The sequence below is a fragment of the Melopsittacus undulatus genome, chromosome 2, assembly GCF_012275295.1.
Source record: "Melopsittacus undulatus isolate bMelUnd1 chromosome 2, bMelUnd1.mat.Z, whole genome shotgun sequence".
NCBI classification, from domain to species: domain Eukaryota; kingdom Metazoa; phylum Chordata; class Aves; order Psittaciformes; family Psittaculidae; genus Melopsittacus; species Melopsittacus undulatus.
Genome location: NC_047528.1, coordinates 24,496,211 through 24,512,687, shown reverse-complemented (window position 1 = coordinate 24,512,687; position 16,477 = coordinate 24,496,211).

Sequence of the window (16,477 nt, the reverse complement as noted above, 5' to 3'; positions counted from 1 at the left end):
CCTGAGGGAGGTTTACATTTACATCCATTCCTGACTATCCCCTCCCTGACCATGCCTGTAAATGAACTGTAAATCTCCTGTGCACTGGGAAAGAAACCTCCACCTGCAGTGTGTGAAAAGGTGCAAAGGTACTAAATTCCAGCAAAGAACCACAGGAAAAAATACTCAATCCCCACATTTCAGAGCAAGGCTACTTTTCATTGTAAGACCAACCAAAGATCCATTTGTCTTTCTTTCAAATGATTTTTGGGTTTGGATTGGGATTTGAGCCGGCAGTGTGCACTTGCAGCCCAGAAAGCCAGCCGTATTCTGGGCTGCATCAAAAGTGTGACCAGCAGGTCAAAGGAGGTGATCCTGCCCGTCCACTCTGCTCTTGTGAGGCCTCACCTGGAGTGTTGTGTGCAGTTCTGGTGTCCTCAATATAAAGAGGACATGGAACTGTTGGAACAAGTCCAGAGGAGGGCCACGAGGATGATCAGGGGACTGGAGCACCTCCCATATGAAGACAGGCTGAGAAAGCTGGGGCTGTTCAGCTTGGAGAAAAGAAGGTTGCGTGGAGACCTCATAGCAGCTTTCCAGTGTCTGAAGGGGGGCTATAGGGATACTGGTGAGGGACTCTTCATTAGGGACTGTAGTGATAGGACAAGGGGTAATGGGTTAAAACTTAAACAGCAGAGGTTGAGATTGGATAGAAGGAAGAAATTCTTTACTGTTAGGGTGGTGAAGCACTGGAATGGGTTGCCCAGGAAGGTTGTGAATGCTCCATCCCTGGTGGTGTTTAAGGCCATGCTGGATGAAGCCTTGGGTGATATGGTTTAGTGTGAAGTGTCCCTGCCCATGGCAGGGGGGTTGAAACTAGATGATCTTAAGGTCCTTTCCAACCCTAAATATTCTATGATTCTACAATTTTTTCTGGTCACTCTTGAGTACAGTCTCTCAAACTGTATATTCAATATGCAGCCTGAGAGAAATAAACACCAGGAGAGGAGACTGGAAATCACCTGCCAAGAAGGAGGAGAGATTTTCTTCCCCTGCAGAAGAAATGTCTTTTTTTAGAAGTGCCTGAAGGAGGTTTACATTTACATCCATTCCTGCCTACCTTCTCCTAGACCATGCCTGTAGATGACCTCTATATATCTGTCTTCTAAATACTGGGGCAGAAAACTCCACCTGAGGTGTGTGAAAAGGAGCAAATGGCTCAAAGCTCAAAAGGTGGAAGGTGAATCACAAAATAACCATCTAATGGCAGTAAGCAGATACCAACTCATATTCACCAGTTTGCTTAGGTGGCCTATAACAAAGTAGTCAAGAGTATTGAAAAAGAGATTTGTAGAAGAGATTTCCTTTTTTCTTTAACATGTGCTTCAATCACTGGGCCCATCTAGTACTGTGAGGCTTTGAGAAACTTCTATGGAAATGAGCTATAAGAAATTATATGTGTATACCAATTATTATCATCTCCCTACAAACTGTATTTCTTTTAATTTATACAAGTAGTAGTAATCTAAGACTAAGGATGTCCTTGCATCATGCGTGGAGATGATGATGTGGATTTCATTAATGCAGCCTATTGTCAGGGATTTTTGCACAGTCAGTCCAAGTCGGTGCTGAAACCTGTGCTGTCATATTTTGCCTGGGCTTATTTGACAAAGTAAGCTTGCACAAATTGTAACTACATCTGCATTTGCTGTGTAGACGTAGCCTTCAGAGTAGATTCATACAGTGTAATTGTAGTCCTCCAATAAACAGGCACCTACAGTAAAATAATTATATGTCCGGTGTTAACTTTACAGAGGATAGAATCATAGAATAGTTAGGGCTGGAAAGGACCTTAAGATCACCTAGTTCCAATCCCCCTGCCATGGGCAGGGACACCTCACACTAAACCATATCACCCAAGGCTTCATCCAGCATGGCCTTAAACACCACCAGGGATGGAGCATTCACAACCTTCCTGGGCAACCCATTCCAGTGCCTCACCACCCTAACAGTAAAGAATTTCTTCGTCATATCCAATCTAAACCTCTGCTGTTTAAGTTTTAACCCATTACCCCTTGTCCTGTCGCTACAGTCCCTAATGAATAGTCCTTCACCAGCATCTCTGTAGGCCCCCTTCAGACACTGGAAGGCTGCTAGGAGGTCTCCATGCAGCCTTCTCTTCTCCAGGCTGAACAGCCCCAACTTTCTCAGCCTGTCTTCATATGGGAGGTGCTCCAGTCCCCTGATCATCCTCGTGGCCCTCCTCTGGACTTGTTCCAACAGTTCCATGTCCTCTTTATATTGAGGACACCAGAACTGCACACAACACTCCAGGTGAGGCCTCACAAGAGCAGAGTGGACGGGCAGGATCACCTCCTTCGACCTGCTGGTCACACTAAAAACCTGCTGAACTTTAATAAAGGCAGAATCTGTCTTTGGGGCAGAATAACATCAGGATATAGTGCAGGGTCCAGATAACTAAAAGGCAACTCTGAAGAAAAGAGAGGGGAAACAAGTAATGTCTCTCTTCTCAAGAGAGAAAAAGAAATTATGTGAGCCTTCAGAGAAGACAGGCTAATCTACATTTCTAAATAGACAGTTTGATGGGGGGTTATGAATTGTTGATTTCAAAAGACAACTGAATCACCTGTAATGTTGATTTAAAAAAAAATAAAATTGCAACTTAAAATTAATTTGTGAAGTAATATTTTAAATGTACCATCTTACTGAAAGCAACCATATTAAATGACCAGTTACATCATTAATGTGGTACAAACCTGTGCTGCCTCAGTTACTCATGACATTCTCTTTAATGAAGCATTATATAGTGGGTGAACAGCTCTCAGTACTTCTCAAGTTCGACAGGGCAGTCTTTGATTATTTTTCTTTAGTGACTCATGGTAAAATAAATCTGTGTTAGTATATGGTGCACAATAAAATTTTGTGGATTTTAAAAATATGTTAAAGTAGCTACTTCTAAAGACGTTGGGAAAGATATCTGAATATTCCAGCTTTTACCAAGGCGCACAATATGTTTCAAACATTTTAATGACTTGGCTTTGATTTAGATTAGGTTTTTAATATAAATCAAATGTATATTAATGTAAGTGAAATGTTCCTTGAGTCAATAATGTCATGAAGTTGTTATTTCTATGTTACTGCTTTCTCAAAATTGCTGATACAGATCAAAGGGAGCCAATTGAAAGTTTAGGACAAAATAATCAAACACAGTAAATAAACAAGACAGAATGAGGAAAAAGGGATAAATGAAAATCTTTCTAACTTATCCTTATGTTTCTAATATATTAGAAGAGAAAGCCAAAGAATCTGAGACCAAATTGTACAGATATTACTTCCCCACCCTCTTCAATTGTGCTGTACCTTATATTACAGCAATGGGAGATGAAGGAACATCTGTCCCAATGACAGACAAGTCTTGGCTTGTAAGGATTATATAGATTCTTTCCTGCCTGTCTCTTGGGGAGATGCTTTATGGCTAAATACCTGACTTAGGGCTGTGCCTAAGTCAGGTATTTGCCTTGAACTAATAACAATGTTTTCCATTTAGTGGCTCCAGACTATTGCTCTGGCCATCTGGCCACTATTCCTGTACATATTTAACATTCTATTTTCTTGATTTAATGAAAGGAACTATGTGCATAGTAGATTTCAAAGTACATCAGTAATTAGGCAAAACAAATAGCCACAACGAGCATAAATATGTATACTTTACCACATACTCTTTCACAAAAACACACTTCGCTATGTCTCTGTCATGAGTGGAAATCAGCTCTCAGCTGGGTTCCCACCTGTTACACCAGCAATGTTAGGTGCCACTGTATCCCAATAAGCACCTTCACACAGCTATTCCTTTCCCCTCTTAAGGGCCAGAGGCAAAGGAACAACCCCACTCAGCAGCAGTGCCTGCTTTCTTGACCTCAGCTTCTCCCTTTCCTCCCTCCCTGTCCTCACATCTGGATGTCTGCCCCATAGCTGCTCCTGTATTGCTGCAATTTCTCTATGCAGCTGCTCAATGACTCAAACAGGGAAACTGACTCAGATGAAAAATAACTTGGGTTTGTTTATTTTTTTTTTGTAAAATTATTCTTAATCCAGCCCCCTGTATTGTGCAGACAGTAAGAACTGGACTCTTATGCCACACTACAGACACAGCCCTTAGTAGCTTTCATCTTGTGCAAGATGTTGCTCATTTAGTAAATTGCCATCAGCTGATGTCATGTTAAAAGGATATGAATTTACACCATTTCTTCTCTCAGACAGCACTATGACTGTCAACATTTTTTCAGTCACTTGCATCTATTCACTTCTCACATTCAGTAGTCTGAGCTGTACTTGCCTCATAAAGTCTCCAAGCATCTGAGACAATTTCCTAAGAGAAGGAACAGAAAGTTAATGCGGTACCCAATTATGAATTTACTGGCCTGAAAAGCATACGATAAATTTACACCCAACTTTGCACTAAACTGAAAAACACATAAAAACATGAGAAATAAAAAAGGCTTTGTGCTTCTTCACTGTATGCTAAAGGAATTGAAAGACTGTTATTGTTTTAAATTAAGCTTTTTATCAGCTTGCTTGCCTTATTAGGACTGCATACCTTCTCAGTTCTGTGAACTGGAAGCTAAAAGTTGATTCTGGGCCCATTGAAGCAAATGTCAAAACACCAGATGACAGATATTTCAACACAGAACCCCTGAAAAACAGTTGAGACAAGGTCACTGTAGCTCCCAAGGAACCTCAAATAGATTTTCCCAATGGAAACAATCTCAAAACCTTCTTTATAAATGCTGCCTTAAAAAGACAAATGTAAACTTCTGAGCCCCCCCCTCCCCCCCAAAAAGAGGGTAATACTTAAATACCTTCAAAAATAAGTAGAAGTATAAAAGGGTAACCTTCAGTGAATATCATTTAAAAAGCAGTAATCACTAGAGTGCGAAGTTCACCAGTTTTCTTGAGGCATAATGCATCTACAGGCACCAATCAGCCAACTGTTTGTATCTACATCTCATTCACAACCAAACAAAAGACTTTTTTTGAATTTAGGATTAAACACTTACTATCTCCATTAAGTTAGTAACAATAATGTTATATGTATGTATGACTTGCTTTGAATGATCCAGCTCCTGGACTAATATTAGAATACCTCCATTGCAATCATCGGAACAGTGTAATTTACACTTATTTTGACCTCATCCTCTAATCTGAAGTAACTTTACCAGCTGAGATGTCTGGGTTTCTAGCTTTGTACTGGGTGTTCATTTAAATTATTTTTTTATTCTCTGTTAACAAACAAATTCAAACTTTGAAATCTGGAGCATTCCAAAGTCAGCTATCTGCCATTTGACAAATCCTAACTCATTGGCAAGTTCCTGTGTTCAGCTATAACTTGAATCCTTGTTGTCAGAAGGTGTGGGGAATTATTCATTATGAGGTAGCCTGATGGCTAATCTACATTTGATCAAAGTCACCAGCATACAGTTTAAGAAGTCACAGGCTCAACTGAACTGACAATCCTTACTCCTAATTGAGAACAAGTACGCTGGCTGTAGCTTCAGGGTGAAGGTTGAATAGAAGAGGGAAAAGTATTTCCTTCATTCATTTATAAGCTGGATTCCATATTAAATACAATATTAGGAAAATGGGTCTTCAGTTTATGCATTTCCTTTCTGCATTTCTGAAATAAGTGTTTATAGCAACTTGAAAAACTTTTCAGACCTGTAAGAAGTTTTAAGCACATTTCAGACATGATACAGACTTTTCATCTTACTTTGTATAAATAGGTTGCGGTAAAAACTGGCATCAACTGAAAGAAGTGAAAAAGAGAAAAAAACTAACCATTAACTTTTTATTTTAAGACAATGGCTTTTTTTTTTCTTTTTGCAATAGCATTTCATTCTTATACGATACCCACTACCAGCTATGCCTGTACTTCCTTCCAGGAGAATTTTGAGGTTTAAGAAACATCAAGAGACGTGACTACTACAATTTTTCCCGAGATGATGGCTTTCTGCACTATTTCTTGAGCAACACACCTGAGAAAACATTTATTACCGACAAGAGCAACAGTATCATGCTTCCATGTTCAAGTAACTGTTACACAAATTATTAAGAGTCACAGTTGTTTTGTCGTAATGAATTTAACAGACACTGAAGTTTATCTAAGACTGCCATTCTTTAATAACTTTACCACAAACAGTGGTTTGTTTTATTTGTCTAACTAGGGCAATCTTTTAATTGTGTTTTTTCAGGTAGCCCACTTTATTTTTTCCTCCCATTTCCAAAACAGAGAGAACATTCCCAAACATGTTTCTTTCTCTAAACAATGTGATTTTTGTAATTTTTTTCATGTGGATAAGAAGAAGATGTATGCAAATATTCTGGAAAAAAAAAAAGGTTTGCGTTTTTCCACCTCAGCTTTCTTCCCTAAAATCTCTAAAATCTCTTTGATCAGAAATAAACAGATGCCACACTTAATAAAACAAAAGCAATATGTTTAAAATTATTTAAATTAAATTTATGAGAGTAAGACTTGGGACGAAAGGTCTGCAGAAATGTGGATCAGACTGAGAAGATATGCGCCTATCTATTGTTGCAGGGTAATGGTGAGAAGCTATTCTACATATCTTGCAGTAGACACAGCTGAGCAAGCATAGCTAACTAAACATAGCAATGCTATCAGCATTCCAGGGAACAGGGTCAGAATTTGAAATTATGCCCACAAATTTGGAACATGGTCAGAAACTATAAGCTAAAATTCAGTAAGGAAAAATGCACTTCAGAAAGAAAACTCAGACACAGTAATTATATATGGGGGAACAATTTGCTCATACAAATTCTCCCAAAAAGGATAATAAAAGAGATGATTTGACTATCAAAATTGAAAGTGAGTCATCAGCCATGTTGCTAGTAAAGGACCTCATGGCTTCTATTATATAAACAGAAGTACAATCTGAAAAAAGACCTGTTGAGGAATCTTTTTATTCAAGGTAGTAAGGATATTAGGCTTCAGATAAAGCACAGTTGGAAGTGGCATGCTGGAGAAAACATGTAAAGTAATTGTGGAATGTAATTGCAGAAAGTTCAGAGAACAGGGAAACAGATCTGCAAAAAAGTGGCCTGTGAGGAAAGACTGAAGAACTGATTTCATTTAAACTGGAGGAAAGTAAGATGAGACAGGAAAATACTGCAGAAATACATGATCAATTAGAAGAGAGAAATCATAATGTTTTTACAGTACCGTAACAAATACAACAATTAATGGGTTTAAATCACGAGTTTGACGCTGAACACTAGGAAAAACTTATGAGTAATAAGTATGTAATAAGATAAATATCAGGTACTGAAATAGATTGTGGTAGAAGCTTTCCATCACTGGAGATCTTTAAAAAAAGCCAGGAAAACATTTGTTATTAATGTTTGTCAAGAGCTGATCCTGAGCTATAGCATGTACAAAAGAACACCCTGAAGGACCCTTCTCTCAGGCTGGTCTTAATTTTCTGCTAGTACCTCCAACTTGAATTTCTCCCTGGAAATGAGTCACTGGCAAAGGGCTGAGATCACCGAGAAAGAGGATTGATTACAAAGTGCTGTTTCTGGCCACTTCTGGTTTATTTTTGCTTACTGAATTGTCAGACTACATAATGCATTTCTTGTCCCCAGAGAAGAGATGACTTACAGTGACCTTATTTCTTCTATGACTTGCCTGTGAGACTGTAAAATCAAATATATTAACAAAAATGGAACAATTGTTACATATTTGCTCTGTGACTCTTTCCAGATGCAAGATATTAAAGTAATTTATCAATCAGAAGTTATTCTCAGCTTGTCATTCAAATTACTTCTGTACTGTTTTGTTTCTTGGACATAGTCAGACAAGAGCATAGTCGGAACAATCCCAGGCACAGCTACAGGTTGGGCAGAGAAGAGATCCAGAGCAGCCCTACGGAGAAGGACTTGGGGGTGTTGGTCAATGAGAAAATGAACATGAGCTGCCTTCAGTTTGTGCTTGCAGCCCAGAGAGCCAACCATACTCTGGGCTGCATCAGAAGGAACGTGATCAGCAGGTCGAAGGAGGCGATCCTGCCCGTCCACTCTGCTCTTGTGAGGCCTCACTTGGAGTATTGTGTGCAGTTCTGGTGCCCTCAATATAAAGAGGACATGGAACTGTTGGAACAAGTCCAGAGGAGGGCCACGAGAAAGATCAGGGGACTGGAGCACCTCCCATATGAAGACAGGCTGAGAAAGTTGGGGCTGTTCAGCCTGGAGAAGAGAAGGCTGCGTGGAGACCTCATAGCAGCCTTCCAGTGTCTGAAGGGGGGCTATAGGGATGCTGGTGAGGGACTCTTCATTAGGGACTGTAGTGACGGGACAAGGGGTAATGAGTTAAAACTTAAACAGCAGAGGTTTAGATTGGATATGACGAAGAAGTTCTTTACTGTTAGGGTGGTGAGGTACTGGAATGGGTTGGCCAGGGAGGTAGTGAATGCTCCATCCCTGGCAGTGTTCAAGACCAGGTTGGATGAAGCCTTGGGTGATATGGTTTAGTGTGAGGTGTCCCTGCCCATGGCAGGGGGGTTGGAACTAGATGATCTTAAGGTCCTTTCCAACCCTAACTATTCTATGATTCTATGAGTCTATGATTCTGTGATTCTGATTCGATTCTAAGAAGATTATTAAAGGCAATAAGAAAGGTATCTGGAATTAGGTTATAAAATTGCAAATATTGAAATGTGTTGGTAATTTCTTTTTAATGCCAGCCTATTTGCAACTAATCTTTCTATAAAAAAATCTGATAAAAATCAGCTTTTTCTTTCAAATATGTTAGAATAATTTTCATTTTCTTAATTGCATTTAAATTCATGAAAGGTTCATGAAGTTTCAATGTTCATTACAAGAAATGTAAGAATCCATTTAGACAAGGATTTACCTTTGCATTATTAAAAATCCTTTGATCATTTCTCAGAATAAACAATGAGAGCAAGTACTGGAATCTCTTGGAATCTATTTTCAAATTGGTTAAAGTTTTACAAATCATAGATTCTCAGATTCATTTGGCAACTATAGCAAAGCACTGGGAAGGGAGGGAGAAAGAAAAGGAGGAGACAAAGAAGGAAGGGAAGAAGATATCCTGGGCATGGCCTTCCAATTCACATAGGTGCCTTCTGAAAATGTGTATTCCCACTGAAATTTGTTCTGAATTTAAATATGCACAAGTGTCTTCAGCACATGTGCACATGTAATATGTTACCATATTACCTGAGGTAATTCTGTTTTAGTCAATGATACATTTATTTTGTGTGCATCTCTAAAATTATATTAATGGAGAATAAAATTATATTCATAGATGCCATTCTATATGTTGATGACTCACTGAAAAAAATCTGTTTTGGGTTGACTTCAGAAGTTGAAAACTGAGGAACAAACTAAGTACATTCCTGCTAGGAAATATTTTCCTTCTTACCACATGTGGTTGTAGTGAGAACATAAGACCTATATAAGCCAGTAAACACTGTGGTTGGTAAGAAATGTTTGTATATTACGCTGTATTTCACCTTGTGATAACATTTGCCTCAGTCCACTGTACTCAGATATACTGTCATTATTGAAAGCATATTCCTCAACTATGTAGAGGATTTGCTTCAGATCTATCTCATAGCAGGCGTAGTCATAACTAGTGATGTCAAACAGTAAGAGTAGTAGACTCTGGCCCCAACAATGTCTTTCCACAATTTGTTGACAGCTGTTTGATCATAAAAGCTTCTAAATCAGATGTGTGTTTCCATGAGTGTAAATTATGCAGATACCCCTAGACACATGGAGTTACCTACACCTATGCTTGCAGCTGTGTTCCGTTTGCTATGGAACAATGTGTCAAATGTCATCTGGAAATCTCCACAAATAATCGGAATATGGAAAATGTACACAAATCTAACATGTGAAAGAAGTCCAAACCCTAAAACTTACTTTCTCTTCATTCTGTATCTAACAGACTGCAGTACAAAGGCATACCCTTCAAGCAGAAAAAGCACTAGACTCTGGAAATTACCAAGAGTCTTCAAGAAGATCTCTCAAAGGATGTGCAAGAAAATCAGTAAAAGGTTGAGCCTATTCTTTGCCAAAAGAGATGAATGAGTACTTATTAGGGGAGAAAAATGAAACTGTCATATAGGATTTTTTCCCCTAAAAATATTTGCTACATATTGAGTACAGATGTACATGCCATTGTTAATTATAATATATTTGCATTCCTTTGTATGCTTTTACATTGATAGAGTTCTAAACATACATAAGAGGGACAGAGAAAGGTTTGCCAAGGTTGCTTCATTTAAAATACAAGGAAGCTGTAGCTTAAATATGGCCAAGAGAAATTATGGCCAAGAAAATAGAGGCAAAGAAAAGGAAAGAACCTTTGGCTTCCGTTTCTAGACAACACATTAATTCTAATATACTGACAGTTTAAATAGACCTCTGAGATTTCATCTTACCTTTGTCCACTTTACCTCTGAAATATGCAATGTTTTGGAAGAGTTACTTTAAAGACACTTTTTAAAGGTATCTTGCAGTAATGTAAATGGTAACAGAAATTATTTTTTTTTATTTGTTTGTTTGTGTTTTGGGGGTTTGTTGTTTTTTTTTTTTAGCAGTGCTGTATCATAAATTCAGGAGAAAGTTTTATGTCTCCCCAAAGACTCTTTTTTTTTTTCTCCTCTCCTATCTCCATATTAGCTAATATGTAGCTAGATATTATAACCAGATAGAAACTAAATCTAAAATGGCAGCATCTGTGTTATGCTCATAATTTCACCCTGGCAGAGGCTGGAGGTGCAGATACTTGATTTTTTTTTTTAAAGAAAGAAACCTGGAAAGCTGTATTTTTCTTCTTGACTCTCAGTATAACTATCTATGACCATGAGATGGCTTATTTTATTTTCTTCACCAGCAAAATCCTATTTCTGATATCATAACACACAGTAACTCCTTGGATACTAGACTAAAAATTATGTGCAGGTGCAGACATTTCATATTTGTTCAGTATGAAAAAGACAGAAAATAAGAAATACCAGGATAAATAGCCACCATCATGAGGTCAGCTTCTTAAAACATAAATAAATATGATGTAAAAATATATCAAAATGAGTCAGACAGTCACCTTTCCTACCTCATAGAAATTGTGTTTAATGAGTAATCTTCATGGGAAAGGAAGCTTTTTTCATTGTATTTCTGCATAGCTATGCATTTCTATTATTCCCGTGGAACAGGCCTGCATAGACATTTATATAATACATTTTTTCCTGAAAACAAGGTTACTTTATCATCTGTCAAATAAGGCAAAATTCCTTGTCTCTAGGGACTTTTGAAATGTATTATACAGAACTGAGACCATGTTCAGCACTGCATAAAGCCTGCAGCTTTGGGTTTAATATTTTATAGACTTAATCAGAAAGAAAGAGAGAATGCAACATAGGTTTTTAGCATGAAATCTTGTAGGAGTTAAAGTCTAACCCTAAATCTTAAATCTAGTCTGTCATGCCATGAAACTACAGCAACATGTATGTAACTGCTCAGTGGAGCTGAACCAGTCCATTTCTTTTTCTGAGTGTCTCAAGATTCATGAACCCACTTATCACTCAGTCTGCCTAACTGCAGTGCCAGTGCAACAGAAGAGGACAGAATAAATAGCTATGGACAGGGGAAAGAGTGGCAAAGAAAAAGCTTGCAATCACACCATCTTTATCCATCCTATGGCTATGTTGTACACTTACAGCCTTAGAATGAGAAGCAATGATCACCTCTGTGATCAGTCACTCTCACTTCTGTGTCTGACAAAATCTTGGAGCAGACTCTCCAGGAAGGCATGCTAAGGCACATGAAAAACAACAAGGTGCTTGGTGACAGCCAGCATGGCTTCACTAAGGGGAGATCCTGCCTGACCAATTTGGTGGCCTTCTATGATGGGGCCATGGAACTGATGGACAGGGGTAGAGCAGTTGATGTCATCTACCTGGACTTGTGCAAAGCGTTTGACACTGTCCCACACAACATCCTTGTCTCTAAATTGGGGAAAAATCAATTTGATAGGTGGACCACTCGGTGGATAAAGAACTGGCTGGATGACCTCACACAAAGAGTTGTGGTCAACGGTTCAATGTCCAGCTGGAGACCAGTAACGAGTGGTGTTCCTCAGGGATCAGCGTTGGGACTGGTCTTGTTCAACATCTTTGTTGATGACATGGACAGTGAGATTGAATGTGCCCTCAGCACAAGTTTGCTGATGACACCAAGCTGTGTGGTTCGGTTGATACACAGGAGGGAAGGAATGCCATCCAGAGGGACCTTGACACGCTTGTGCGGTGGGCTGATGCCAACTTTATGAAGTTTAACCATGCCAAGTGCAAGGTCCAACACCTGGGTTGGAGCAATCACAGGCACAGCTGTAGACAGAGCCTTGGGTGAGATGCTTTAGTGTGAGGTGTCCCAGCCCATGGCAGGGGGGTTGGAGCTAGATGATCTTGAAGTCCTTTCCAACCCTAACTATTCTATGATTCTATGATTCTAGGATGGCTTGAGCTATTTTTGCCTGCATAGCACGTTTTTGCCTTTGCACATCTCTCAGTTTTATATAAGCAGTGCTGGTTAAGGAGCTATAATTTGAACTGGAATGAGGAATGTAACCAGCTGAAAAGAAAAAATGTTTTGTCTTCAGCTGAATTATCTTCCCAATCCACTTTAGAAAATGGCTCTGCAAACATTTATACTGAAGTTGTGCAGTGTGTGGGGGAAAGAAAGAAGAAATTGCTTAATTAAGCATGATCATTGAAGACATCCATATGCAAACACAGCCTCTGTAAGATAGGCTAAAAACCAAACCAAAACAACAGTTACATATAGAAAATAGAGCACATAAACCTCCATAAATACCTTATGAAATTCCATGAGTAGCTTTTAAGCAAGTACTGTGTGAATCTACTGGGAATCCTCACAGCTGCCTCTTTTCACCCTGGCTCTTGTAGGTATTTTGCTAATAAATGAGAACAAAAGGGCTATTCTTCTATACTTTAACATATACATGATTAATGCTTATCTTCAGCAATGATTTCTTAGACATTAATCAGTATCCAAGATATACAGGCTAAGCCAGACAGACTATAAGAGCTCACAGAGGTGAGGCAGTGTTTCAGGCATTTTTTACAAGTACTTCAAAGCCATCAAACAAACAAGCAAGAGTAGGAGGGAGACTCCACAGTCCAAGTCCATTAATTAATAAAGTACTGCTTTGCTGTTACTACTGAGACAAAAAATCTGTTCTTCATAACCAGAATTGTGCAACAAATCTGTTTGGCTTGACTTGGTGGGCCACAAGTTGTCCATGAGCCAGCAATCTGCCATTGTAGCCAAGAAAGCTAGTGGTGTCCTGGGCTGCAGTGGGAAGCTCATTGTCAAAAGGTTGAGGGAGGTGACCTTCCCTCTCTGCTCTGCCCTGGTGAGGCCTTACCTGGAGCATTTTGTCCAGTGCTAGGCTTCCCAGTACAAGAGAGACATGCAGCTTTTATAGCAAGTCCAGCAAAGGGCTACTAGAATGAGTAAAAGTCCTCATGTAAGGAAAGGCTGAGGAAGATGGGCCTGCTCAGCCTGGAGAATTGAAGGCTCAGGGGGGATCTGATCAATGTTTAATAAGTATCCAAAGGGAGGGTGTCAAGAAGATGGGGCCAGACTCTTCTCTGTAATGCCAGGCAACAGGAAGAGGGGCAACAGGCACAAACTGAGGCACAGGAAGTTCCACCTGAACATGAAGAAGAACATTACTGTGAGGGTGCCTGAGCACTGGGGTAGGTTACCCAGAGAGATTGTGGATTCTCCTTCCCTGGAGATACTCAAGAGCTCTCTGGACACAGTCCTGAGCAATGTGCTCTGGGTGATACTGCTTGAGCAGGGAGGTTGGACTAGATGACTTCTGATGGAACCTTCCAACCTTAACCATTCTGTGATTCAGTGATTCATCAAAACTTCATCTGTGTCTTTGCTACACGAGTGATGTCTTCAAATATTTCTCTTTCATTACTCCAGATCCAGCACTTGAGAGTGTGGCCACTGCAACCTGGAAAATAACTTGCAAAATATGAAAGAATTCCTGATTATAACTAATGTCAGTCACATACCATTTTTGACTATTTCTTTTCCTTCGGTTTCAGTTGCCCTACTCAGTAAGTCTATAGTGTGTGAAACAGCAAATACCTGTTCCCTTCATGCTTCATCAAAATGCTTCACTCTAAAATGTGTAGGTTATCAGACCCACTCTCCAAGGCTGAAAGTGTAATGTAAGCAGAGGCCCTGCTTATTTAGAAAATTTGTCCTTTACTATATGTTTCTATGGTATCTGTTTTCATAATCTATGCTGGTAAAACCTGCAGCATACGCAATTAAATCCCATCATGAGCTCATTGAGGCCTCAGAGGAGGTCATTCAGCTTTCCACATAGGGTTGTATGTTTACTAATGTATGGGTCAGTCTGCTAATTCATGCACTGCACAGTAAGAACAACAAAAAAACCCTTAACAAAGATATATGTATTCTACACTACCCCATGGCCTACCAGCTATCAATGAATGGAAGAATTATTCATGAGCGCACTGTTCCTTAGCTGTACGTGGAGTGCAGATTCTTTGCCCAAGAACAACAGGCACAACAGGCTAGTTAACTGCTTTTTTTTTTTTTTTGGCAACAGGAGCTCTGAATAAAATGTTCACCAGGGCTGACATTCAGGGTGGAGCAGCTTTTCCTCAGCCCAGTACATGTCTCTATAAGCACAGAACTCCTGTGTCAATCTGCGTCCTTTCTACACAGACTTCATTTTGCATGCTGTGGCCTTCCTGAGTGGTGGGTGTTCTCTTGCATTGCTGCTATGAATTAAATCATTGACATTATGCTAGGAACTATTTTTATAACTTTTGGCAGCAAAGTGGGAATTTCAAAATGTAAACTAATCTAACAAAGCATCTTATAAACTCATAGAACTGCATTACCAGCCCTGAAGGGAACAAAAAAATTCTTCAATTTTCCAGGAACTATCAGTGACATTATTAACATTTGTTTTCACTTAGGGTATCCTAAAAAAATAATTTTGTTAAAAAATTAGTAAGGATAGATACAGATGTACATAGCTTTATGCAGCATTTTTGGCATACTAATGAAGTTAACCGAAAGGTCAAATTACGTATTTTCTAGTATTTTCTGGTTTTGTCCACATATTATTAGAGCTAATTGAAAAAGAGAAAAAAAAATTGGTTGTCTGTGGAAAAAAGTATGAAAGGGATGAAAATCTAACATTAATAAATAAATGAGTTCAATGATCATGCTTAAATTGTCCCGCTAAGAGAATGATGATGACATTCTGAAGCTGAAGATGACAATGACAGTGAAGCTGAAGATCTAGAAATGCTTTTTCACTAAACTTCACAATGAGAGCAGCTCAATTATCTTCAGGTGAGTATGAACACTTGCTTTAGGGCAAGGAAGGACAAATGGAAAGAGGACTGTGATACCTTTGACCAAATGAGGGATGTGACCCTGGAGGTACCTCTCTCTCTCTGATAACTACCTGGAGAGCCCGAACTGCAAGGCTACACTAGACAGTTAATTGATATATGCAGGCAAATTGCATTTCAGTTTAATGGTCTGCTTACATCACTTTAGTAATATGAGCCTTATATCACCAACTTTTGCAAAATTTGACCAAAGAAATTCTTGATAAGGAGGTACCATTTGGCTTCACATTTATCCAAATCCCACTGGCCAAAGCATGAGGCTGGATTCTGCTGCTCTGTCTCCATTAACCTCTACTCACAAAAGCACACTATTATTCACCCAAGGGAATGATCATGTTGACAGTTCCCATTAGCCTTGGAGAGTTATTTAAGATGTTAATTTCCATTTTTGCAGTTGTGATTTCCATGGAAGAAGATATTTGCTTAGAGAGGAGATAAGTCTAGCCAAGGGTCTCACAGTATTAGCTGAAGGGTGTCCCTCATTTCCAGGGTTGAAACAGGTGCAGGGGGAAAAGTAGGTACACAGGCAAGCAGGAGACTGGGACAGGCAGTCCTGAGCTTCTTGCTGAGAAAAGGTGATGTCGTTGGAAGGGAAAAAAAGTACAAGTTATGAAAACTGGCTTGGTTCTAAAACTATGTAAAAAATAAGTGAATTTGACCCATAAAGGTGGAACAAGAAGTCTGAACTTGCCAATGACACAGTAGAATCTTGTGGGTCACAAACAAGACAGATGACCTACAAACCCCCATTTTTATCTGCATTAGGTTATGTTTGATGTCAAAAAGACACAAAGGAAGAACTTTTCTGGATGAAATACCTTACCTTCTCAACTAGTTTCTAAATCAGGATTAGAGTGCAAAGATCCCTCCAGGTCTGAACTTCGAAGTTTTCTGGCCTTGAGAAAAGTATTTCTATTTTAATTTACAAGACTACG